The following is a 10,000-nucleotide window of genomic DNA, read 5'->3' as shown; positions in this document are numbered from 1 at the left end:
AGAGAGAGAGAGAGAGAGAGAGAGAGAGAAATAAAGTTTTAGTTAAACACAATAATTTCTCAAATTACGAATTTATATTAATATATTTTTCAATACGTTCACGTGGAAAATGTTGCTTTACATTATTTTCATGAAACTTATATAAACGAATTTTAATCTTGATTGGTGATCTCGATTGGCGATTAAAATGATTGTTTACTTTTTATTATAAATTTTGATTGATATCGTTTTTACACAGGGCCGATACGATACCAGGATCATCGTTTTAAATTGCCACTTTCTCGCGTTATACTTGATGAAATTTAATGGGAAAAATTGATGGTACCTATCTACCTACCTACCTACCTATTTTTCTACCTACCTACGTATCTACCACCAAGGCAAACTCGATTTAATTGAATTGTGGAAAATTATCGAGTTATAGAAAGAGATAGCAGTAGTTGAAAATTTTATTGAGAAGATTATATATATATATATATATATATATATATATATATATATAAAATATACATAATATATTTTCTGTATTAATAATTCGAGAGAAAGAGAATAGTTTTTAAATTGATCTCGTTGAGTATTATAAGATTGATTTTAATTTATCAAGGCGAGAAGCAAAGATTATTTTCGTCTTTAATCTTTTCAAGAACGACTTAATTTCTCTTCATTAGAGATAAGAAGTATCCTTTTCTTTTTCTCCTTCTTTCTTCCTTTTTTTCTTCATTTTTTTCTTCTTGTTTCACTGACCTTATCTTTTAATAAATCATTCTCATTACTACGAACTCACGTACTCGTCGATAGATACGAAGACGAATGGTTAAAATATGGAAGAGATGGTGACACGATGATGAAGAAAAAAGAAAAAAGAAGAAAAAAAAAAGAAAGAAAAAAAAAAGAAAGAATGAAAGAAAAAAATAAAAGAAGAATAATAAAATAACCAGGGATGTGGTTAACCGCTTAGAGATGAAGTAAAAACCGATCGTCGATATAATTAAAATTCGCGAGTATTTTGTGGTATCGTTTTATTATCATCGATCGTCGATATATCGATTAAATGTACTTTAACTTATATTCTTATTAAAAAAAAAAAAAACAAAAAAAAAAAAAAACAAAAAAAAAAAACAAAAAAGAAGGAAAAAAAAGTACATTAGATTTCTCTTTTAATTATTATAATTTTTTATATCAGAATTTCGTTCAAAACTTTCTCAACTTCTCTACTTCGACTTCGAATCAAAAGTTTTATATATATATATATATATATATATATATATATATATATATGTATCATTAAGTTAATTAAGAGACACTGGATTTCGATCGAAGATAAAGAAAAAAGAAATAGTAAAGGAAATAAATAAAAAATAAAAAAGAATGAAATGGAGGATCTCTTTCTCTCTTTTCCTTTTTCTCTTTCTCTCTCTCTCTCTCTTTCTCTCTTTCGCGGTTTTCGTATCGACGGCTTAAGCTTTTTTAATTACTTTTCTGGCAAAGATTTTGCGAGTAAGTAATAATTATAAAGTTACATCGGTATCAGCAGAAACTCATCCATTCTATTTCTTTCTCTCTCTTTCTCTCTCTCTCTCTCTCTCTCTCTCTCTCTCTCTCTCTCTCTCTCTCTCTCTCTCTTTTATGCACATTCGTGGTAAGGAATGGAAGTGAATTCCGGATAGACAGGTGCAATTAAAAGAGAGGGGAGAGAGAGCTTGGTAATTGAATCGTACAACCGAAACTTCTCTTAATGGCCCGCTATCAGTAGGTAACGGTTGTTCTAACGAGTATCGTCAAGTATATAAGGATTTCGCATCTCTTCCGTGCAAAACAAATTCAAACTATCACGTGTGTGTACCCTAATTATCTTTTGGGCTTTGCTCCTGCTTAAGTTAGCATTTTCAATCATTAAAACATTATATATATATATATATATATATATATGTGTGTGTGTGTGTGTGTGTTTATGTATGTAGATATATTAGATACGAGATTAGACGAGTTCGATCAAAAGTATTTAATGTACATGTATATATAATATATATTTTTCGATTTTAAATAATAATAATAATTTTGTTATTATTTACTGTGACTTCAGTCAAAAAAAAAAAAAAAAACGACACTACGCTATATTAAGATGCAATTTTTCCTTTTTATAAGAAGATATTACATATAGTATTTATATATATTTCAATTTAAAATATTACAAATGTTGTACATTACTTAATCAACATTAATCCAATACTAATGAGATGTATTTATGTAGTATAACGTAATTTTGCGATAAGAAGATATTGAATATATTAACGTTTATTTGTATATGTAATGAAACAGTGAAATTTTATTTATTGATCGATCCAATAAATATTTAATAATATCGCATATGGATTTATATCTACATAAATACGAATCAAATCATTTACATTTTTTTCAAGATTCTTATTCTGAAAATGTATATGTTAATGCGTGCGAACGTACATATCTATCTTTCTGTTTTCCTCTGTATGTGTATATGTGTATGTGTCTCTGTGTGTCTCTATGTGTCTCTATGTGTCTCTATGTGTCTCTATGTGTCTCTATGTGTCTCTATGTGTCTCTATGTGTTTCTATGTGTTTCTATATGTGTCTATGTGTATAGTAGATGCTCCGAGAAATTACCAAGAGGAATCATTCGCTCGATCACGTTCTCGTTAACCACGCATTTAATTACTCCCGTATATTCTCCTGAGACGACGTTCCACGATATTCGGCTACCACTCTAGTAGCTTAACATTACTAAAACGCGACTCGAAGCAAATTAGATCAGCCAGAAGGCTTCTAGGGATCATCCTCTCTTCCCTCATCCCTCTTCCTCTTCCTCTTCCTTTTCCTCTTTGTCCTTTTCCTTCTTCGTCTCCTCCTTCTCCTCCTCCTGCTCCTCCTCCTTCTTTTCTCCATCGTCTATACACCATAACTTTATCATTTTATTCATAAATCCATCGATACGTTTAAATCTTTTCTAAAGATTTCCATTGTTTTTTTTTTTTTTATTTTTAAAACTCATTATTCTTTCAACGCAATAAATTTTTTATCTCGATAGATTAAACTACCTTGATTAGGATCAAATGCGATTATTTTATTATAGTATCGTCAGATTTTCCTTTTCTCTGTTTTTTCCTCCTGGCCATATTTTGTATCCTTAAATATATCAACCAAACGATAACGTTCGCTAAATTTTTGCTGTTAGTAAAAAAAAAAAAAAAAAAAAGAAAAATACGAAAAAAAGAAAAAAATTTGTATTCTCGGATTGATCAATCGGATTTAATTATCATCGTGAAATGAAACGAAAGATTCTTTTCTTCCACCCCCCCCCCCGCCCCCATTACATCCTATCTCAAATTATTGAGTGAATTATTTTATTCGTGTTTTTCTATTCTTTTTTTCTTTCTTTGAAATTTTATATTTCTCTTTTTTTCTTTCTTTCTTTTTTGTTTTTCTTTCTTTTTTGTTTTATTTTTTTTTTCTTTTTCTTTCATGTCATTCAATATATATCATATCAAAGTATTCTCTTCGATAAATCTCCTTTTGTTTCCTCCTCTTTCTCATTTTCAGAGTGATTTTTCTTTCAGTCAGGTTGTACATTATTTAACCCTCTCCCCCCGCCTCCCACCGCCACCCTTTCTTTTTTATACGTTTATAAATACGAGAAATTAATGTTTATATCAAATAGGCGGATCGAAATCGTTGAAATACGGAAATCAATGTGGTAATCGTGTACAATAGGTACTTTAATTAAAGTTTATGTCAGCAACATTGATGGTAATCAAGGGTACATTTGTGAATAGCGTTACTGTTAAATATATATACCTCGAGGGTTGAAAATTTACGTCGATTTCAGGTAAACGTTGGAATAGTCATTACGGCTCATTGTACGTCGCACTGCTTGTCAATGGAGAATTGAAATGGATTTCAAATGAGAGAGTAAATACATTTTATTTGTAAATAATATTTTACAAAAATTCAATAAGCATTCCCAAATTTCTGTCAAAAAATAAAGTAACTTTTTAATCGTGAAAGAGAGAAAGATAACTATCTCTCTCTCTCTCTCTTTCTCTTTCTCTTTCTCTCTCGCTTTTTATATCTCTCTATCTCTTTCGCTCTCTCGAAAAATGTTCGATGTATCGATAAGAAAGGACATATCAAAAGTGTCGAAGAAAGAAGAACTCGTGAAAACAGTGGCCCTCGTTTTATATTGGAAAGGACGACGATAAAATTCTTGTTCCTTGGTCGAATCTCTTTTTCTCAGGAATATCGGAAAAGAAAACTTTTTATAGTCTTCTAGCCAATCATCTTTTTCGTATTTGAAATATCCATCCAGACGAATAATATGTAACACCACTCGAAATATTTCTTAAGGTTTCTTCGTAGATTTTCTTTTATTATTATTATGACGAAATAGAAAATGAAAAGTATAATGTTTTATTAATAATATTAAATTATATGTAATATTAATTACAACAATATATTTAGATATGTATATATATATATATATATATATATATATATATATATATATTAGATACGGGTACTCATATTTATTTTAATAATAATTATGTAGAAATATTTGACGAGAAAATAAATGAACGCTTTTATTGGCATAATTAAATCTTTCTCTCATTCTCTCATTCTCTCTCTCTCTCTCCCTCTCTCTCTCTCTCTTTCTCTTTCTCTCTCTCTCTCTCTCTCTCCCTAGAAAATTGTTCATCAAAGAGAAATATAAAATTTTATTCGATTCGTTTGACACGTTCGATTTAATTAATTTAATAATTTATATAGTATTTGGTTTCTCATAACATTAAATAAAATCCTTTTGATTTTCAACTGATATGATGAAAGTTTTATATAATATTTTATTTATTATATAATAATTACTCGAGTAAAGGATCTCAAATCAATTATGATAGTGAATCAACAATAAGTCATATATTTTTTATCCTGATATATTACGTTTTGATACTCTTGGATATTGTAATATCGGATTTTTTTTTTCTTTTTCTGTCTTTCTTTTTTTCGTTTTTTCTTTTTTTTTTTTCATAACGACAAGCATCAAAAAAAAAGATAAAATAAAATAAATAGACATATATATATATATATATATATATATATATATTTCCAAAAAGTAATACTTCTTTTCTAATTACATTTAACTTTAGGATCTTTATATTAGACCACTTTTCATAATTATTTTCATTTTCACGCGAAAGCTTTTCTCATCAATCTCGTTATTTTTAGAACGAAAGAAAAAAAAAAGAAAAAAAAAAAAAGAAAAAATCGAAAAGAGAAAAAAAGGATAAAAGTATAAAAATAAAGTTAGATAAATACGACGAGCAGATTTTTTTTTCTCATTTCATTTTTCCTCCTTCTTTATGGTCGGAGTAACTCAAAAGTTTCACTTGAAGTTTTCTTTCATTTTCTTCTTCAAGTTTTTTCATTGACCTTTCACTACATTTTACAATGTTTTTAGATAAACTTGTCCCGTCGTTATACTCTTAAAATGTTTAAGTTAAGAAATAAAGAACATCGCGACATCATTCTCGTGTCCTACGTACTTGTCCGATCGGAAGTTTATGACTCGCGAACAGGTATTACGTGTATGTATGTATGTGTGTATATGTGCGTGTGTGTGTATGTAAGTGTGTATAATGTGTATCTGTCGGTAATGGATACAAGCTATAATCTCGAATAATTTAGCATTAGTGACCGTACCATTAGGACCTACATCTTAGTAGACAGTCAAATAGATAGCTGATACTTCGATAGTAAATATAGTAACGTAAGGATAAATGTATTCAGATATATTTAGAATTTTTCATTATTATTATTATTATTTTTTTTTTTTTTTAATGTATAAGTAACGCATGACAATCACGTGGAATGTTTTGTCGAGGAAAAAACAAAAAGAAAAGAAAAAAAATAGAATAGACAAGAATAAAAAAAAAAAAAATAAAAAATAAATAAAATTGCACTACTGACAAATTCGATGAAACCTCGAAATCGAATATCAATGAAATATTTGTATGAATTATGTAAAAAAAAAAAAAAAAAAAAAGAAAAAACGGAAGAAATAGAATAGATAAGAATAAAAAAAAAAAAGAAAATTGCACTACTGACAAATTCGATGAAACTTCGAAATCGTATATCAATGAAATATTTGTATGAATCATGTAAAAAAAAAAAAAGAAAAATAGAATAGATAAAAATAAAAAAAATTAAAAAAAAAATAATAAATAAAATTGCACTACTTACAAATTCGATGAAACTTCGAAATCGTATATCAATGAAATATTTGTATGAATCATGTAAAAAAAAAAAGAAAAGAAAAAAAAAAAAAGAAAAAGAAAAAGGAAAAAAAGAAGAAAAAGTAGAATTTTAATAAAATTTATTTCAATTCAATTTTTATATCTATCGAGTAGAGAAGTAAAGAAAGAAAAAATTTTATACGATCATAATTGTTTATGTATTAAATGTTAATTTACGTTATAATTACATAAGCTGATATTTTTTATTTTTCTTCTTCTTTTTTCTTTCTTTCTTTTTTTTTTTTTTTTTTTTTTTTTTAATATATTATTACAAGATAATATTTTTATAGAAAATTATATAGAAAGGAGATAGAATTTGCCGATTATTTTGATAGACTCGAGAATAATCTTATTCTCTCTTTCTCTCTCTCTCTCTCTCTCTCTTTCTCTCGCTCTCTCTCGTTTGGTCATTCGTGGCTCATTCGAATGTAATTGAGCGTGCACGAGATTTCACGTTAACGGCTCGGTTGAATCTCCAAAGGGTCTCTGTGGCCATCGGATTTAGATGAAAAGGGATTTGGCTTGCGGCGCGACGAATGATCTCGCTTCAATCGAGACACGGTATTTCGTTAGCTTCGGGGTATTTCAATAAAATGGCTACTTCCTTCGATTAATCGTTTACATTGATTCGTTTTTTCCTTCTTCCTTCTATTTTCTTTTTTCTTTTTTTTTTTTTTTTTTTTATCGAAACGACGTATCCATAATTTATCGATTTCGTACAATATCGTCAATAAATATGAATTTATCCTTTAATAATAATTTAACTGCAACTCGTACGATGAACAATGTGTAATATAAAACGAATAATATCTGCAATTTTTAATCAATCAAGATTTATTACAAATAATAATATATTTCATTTTTATTGAAGAGATTGAATCATATGAAAAGCAAAATTACGATATCATGCATAATTATTACACGATGACGATTTATCATAGTTAATAATTTTAATTTGCATAATTAGATCTATGCATATGGGTATATGTACAAGGAAACTATGATATGCACAATGATGATACATTCACACACACACACAAACACACATGCATATGCATACACACACATGCATATATATATATATATATATATATATATATATATATGCATATATACTTGATGATGATTGATTTTAAAATAATAATTCATTCTGAATTTGTACAATAAATCGTATTAAAATACTAAAAACAAAAGGAAGAAAAAGATTATATAATAAATACATTTTATATAAAAGATCATATTATTTAAAATAATAATTCATTCAATATGCATAAGTACATTGAATTTTATAAATTAGAAAATGATGTCGCAGTAAGAATACATATATATATATATATATATATATATATATATATATATATATATTTAATCTCAATGTTCTTGATGGGCATTAATCTTGGATATTATTCCTTTCTACTTTCTCGAATTTATATAATGCGATTGTAAATATACATAAAAGAAAAGGAATGTCAAAGAGATAAACAAAGTTATCGATCGATCATTAACATCGGGCGATCACCTTCAGATAAACTCAGTCTATCTCTTAACGTTATACGAGACGGTACAGATATAACTTTACTACGTATTATTTCTAATGATCTAGGATAAAAGATAATAACACTTTTGAAATTTATATTGCATTTATTTTTATTAATATTAATATCTCACGAAGTATATCTCAAAAAGATCTTATCTAAATAAAATAATAAATAAATCAATAATATTTGACTGATCTCCGATAAATTACAAGAATAAGAAGAAGAAGAAGAAGAAGAAGAAAAGGAAGGTAGGAAAAACCAACGAATACGAAAAAATTAAAAAAAAAAAAAGAAAAAGGAAAAAAAAAGAGGAGGGGGTGGAAAAAAAGAAAGACAAGGGGAAATTTTGAAACGCAATGATGTTAAAATCGATTCGTTAGATTTTATTAAAAGGTAAAATTTCATCTCATTTCGTGAAACTTGCATAAAATGAACATACCATAAACAAAGGATAGCAATGTAATATTTCTCTCTCTCTCTCTCTCTCTCTCTCTCTTTCTCTTTCTATATATATATATATATATATATATATATACGTGTATGTATGTATGTATACAAATTTACTTAACATATATAATAGTAAGATGATAATGAGACGAAAGCAAGTGGACGAGCCAAATCATTTCAGTTGTTGTATTTAAAGAGGGAAAACGAAGTCACAATTTGGTGGAAGGTAAGCGAATACTACATACCAACTGTATTCTGTCTACCGCGTCAAATGATTTCCACGTGGCTTCGTGTTTCAGTGGCCACTTGCTCGTTGAAAATTGACTATTCGTGCTTACCGTTTATTCCAATGTAATCGAGCGTGCCACAGAAATGGCAGAATTCGCTTCGTATACTCTCTCTCTCTCTCTCTCTCTCACACTCTCTCACTCTATCTCTATCTCTGTCTCTCTTTCTCTCTATCTATCTCTCTCTTTGTCTCTTTCTCTCTCTCTCTCTCTCCCTTTCTCTCTCTCTCTCTCTCTATCTCTCTATCTCTGTCTCTCTTTCTCTTTGTATACCTATATACGTACCTAGATAGTAACGATATTGCATTCTGGATTTCCTACTGCATAATTGCAAGTATTACATACAATGACCGAACTCATTATTTTCGTTGGTATTCTCTCTTTGAATTGTTTGCATTTTCATCGTTTAATCAATACTAATTTGTTATTAATTAAATTTAATTCACTTATATTTTCTGATTTCTCTTGCACGTCTCTGTTTTACTTTTTTTCTTTCGCTCTTTTTCTTTTTCTTTTTCTTTTTCTTTTCTTTTCTTTTTTTTTTCTTTTCTTTTCTTCTTCTTCTTGTTCTTTCGTATTCGTTTGTTTCTCTCCTTCCTTCCTTTTCTTCTTCTTTTTTTTTTTCTACTTCTTCTTCTTTTTCTTACAATCCATCGGAGATCAGTTAAATATTATTAATTTATTTATTATACTTTATCAAAAAATTTATTATATAGATACGAATTTGTTTGAACGGGAAATAGATTTTATCGGATAATGTATACGTGTATTTTATATAAACTTTGAAAAATAATATTTTTAAACGATAGAGATATGAACTTCACCGAAAGTTTTTTCATATTTAAAATATCGTTAATATTTTTTGTTATTTTTTTTCTTTCTATATATATATATATATATATATATATATATATATATATATATTTATAAAGCTTGAAGAAGTTTAATTGCGTAGAAACTTAGCAGCTGCGGAAATTATTTAATGAATGAAAAAAACTGGAGAGAATATAATATTCGAATAGTACAATGAGTTTTCTTTTAATTTTATTTCCTTTTTATTCATCTTTTTTAAAAACTCCTCTCTCTCTCTCTCTCTCTCTCTCTTCTCTCTCTCTCTCTCTCTCTCTCTGCCTCTCGTATTATCTTTTATTAATTACGCCGTCTATTAAATCTCAAAAATTACACACCGATTATAAAATAAATTTACTTTCCGTACTTTAGAAAATTTTTCGAATTTCTTCCTAATCTCTTATTGACGAATATAACCACACACATACACACACACACACACATATATATATATATATATATCTCGCTAGAAGTTATGCAAAGGATAAAGAACATGTATATCAGCTAGTACTATGTTCGTGTAAGATACGTTCGTGTAAGTAACGTTGAGACTCAG

At 27.8% G+C, this 10,000-nt stretch overlaps 1 protein-coding gene and 1 long non-coding RNA gene across 3 annotated transcripts in view; both read left to right on the top strand.

Moving 5' to 3' along the window:
* Fas3 (fasciclin 3) overlaps window positions 1–10,000 on the top strand; it is a 311,520-nt gene that overhangs the window by 190,047 nt on the left and 111,473 nt on the right. The gene's annotated exons all lie outside the window — the stretch shown is intronic.
* Window positions 7,738–10,000, top strand: part of LOC118442175 (uncharacterized) — a 4,262-nt gene continuing 1,999 nt past the window's right edge. The window contains exons 1-2 of the long non-coding RNA XR_014983118.1: window positions 7,738–8,109; window positions 8,442–8,534. This is a non-coding gene — a long non-coding RNA (uncharacterized LOC118442175). The remainder of the gene's footprint in view (window positions 8,110–8,441; window positions 8,535–10,000) is intronic.

This window comes from Vespa mandarinia, chromosome 16, assembly GCF_050613455.1.
Source record: "Vespa mandarinia isolate Hongniang chromosome 16, ASM5061345v1, whole genome shotgun sequence".
In the NCBI taxonomy this organism is placed as follows: domain Eukaryota; kingdom Metazoa; phylum Arthropoda; class Insecta; order Hymenoptera; family Vespidae; genus Vespa; species Vespa mandarinia.
The sequence above is the reverse complement of the archived record's forward strand: the minus strand, read 5'-3'. Positions and strand labels throughout refer to the sequence as shown.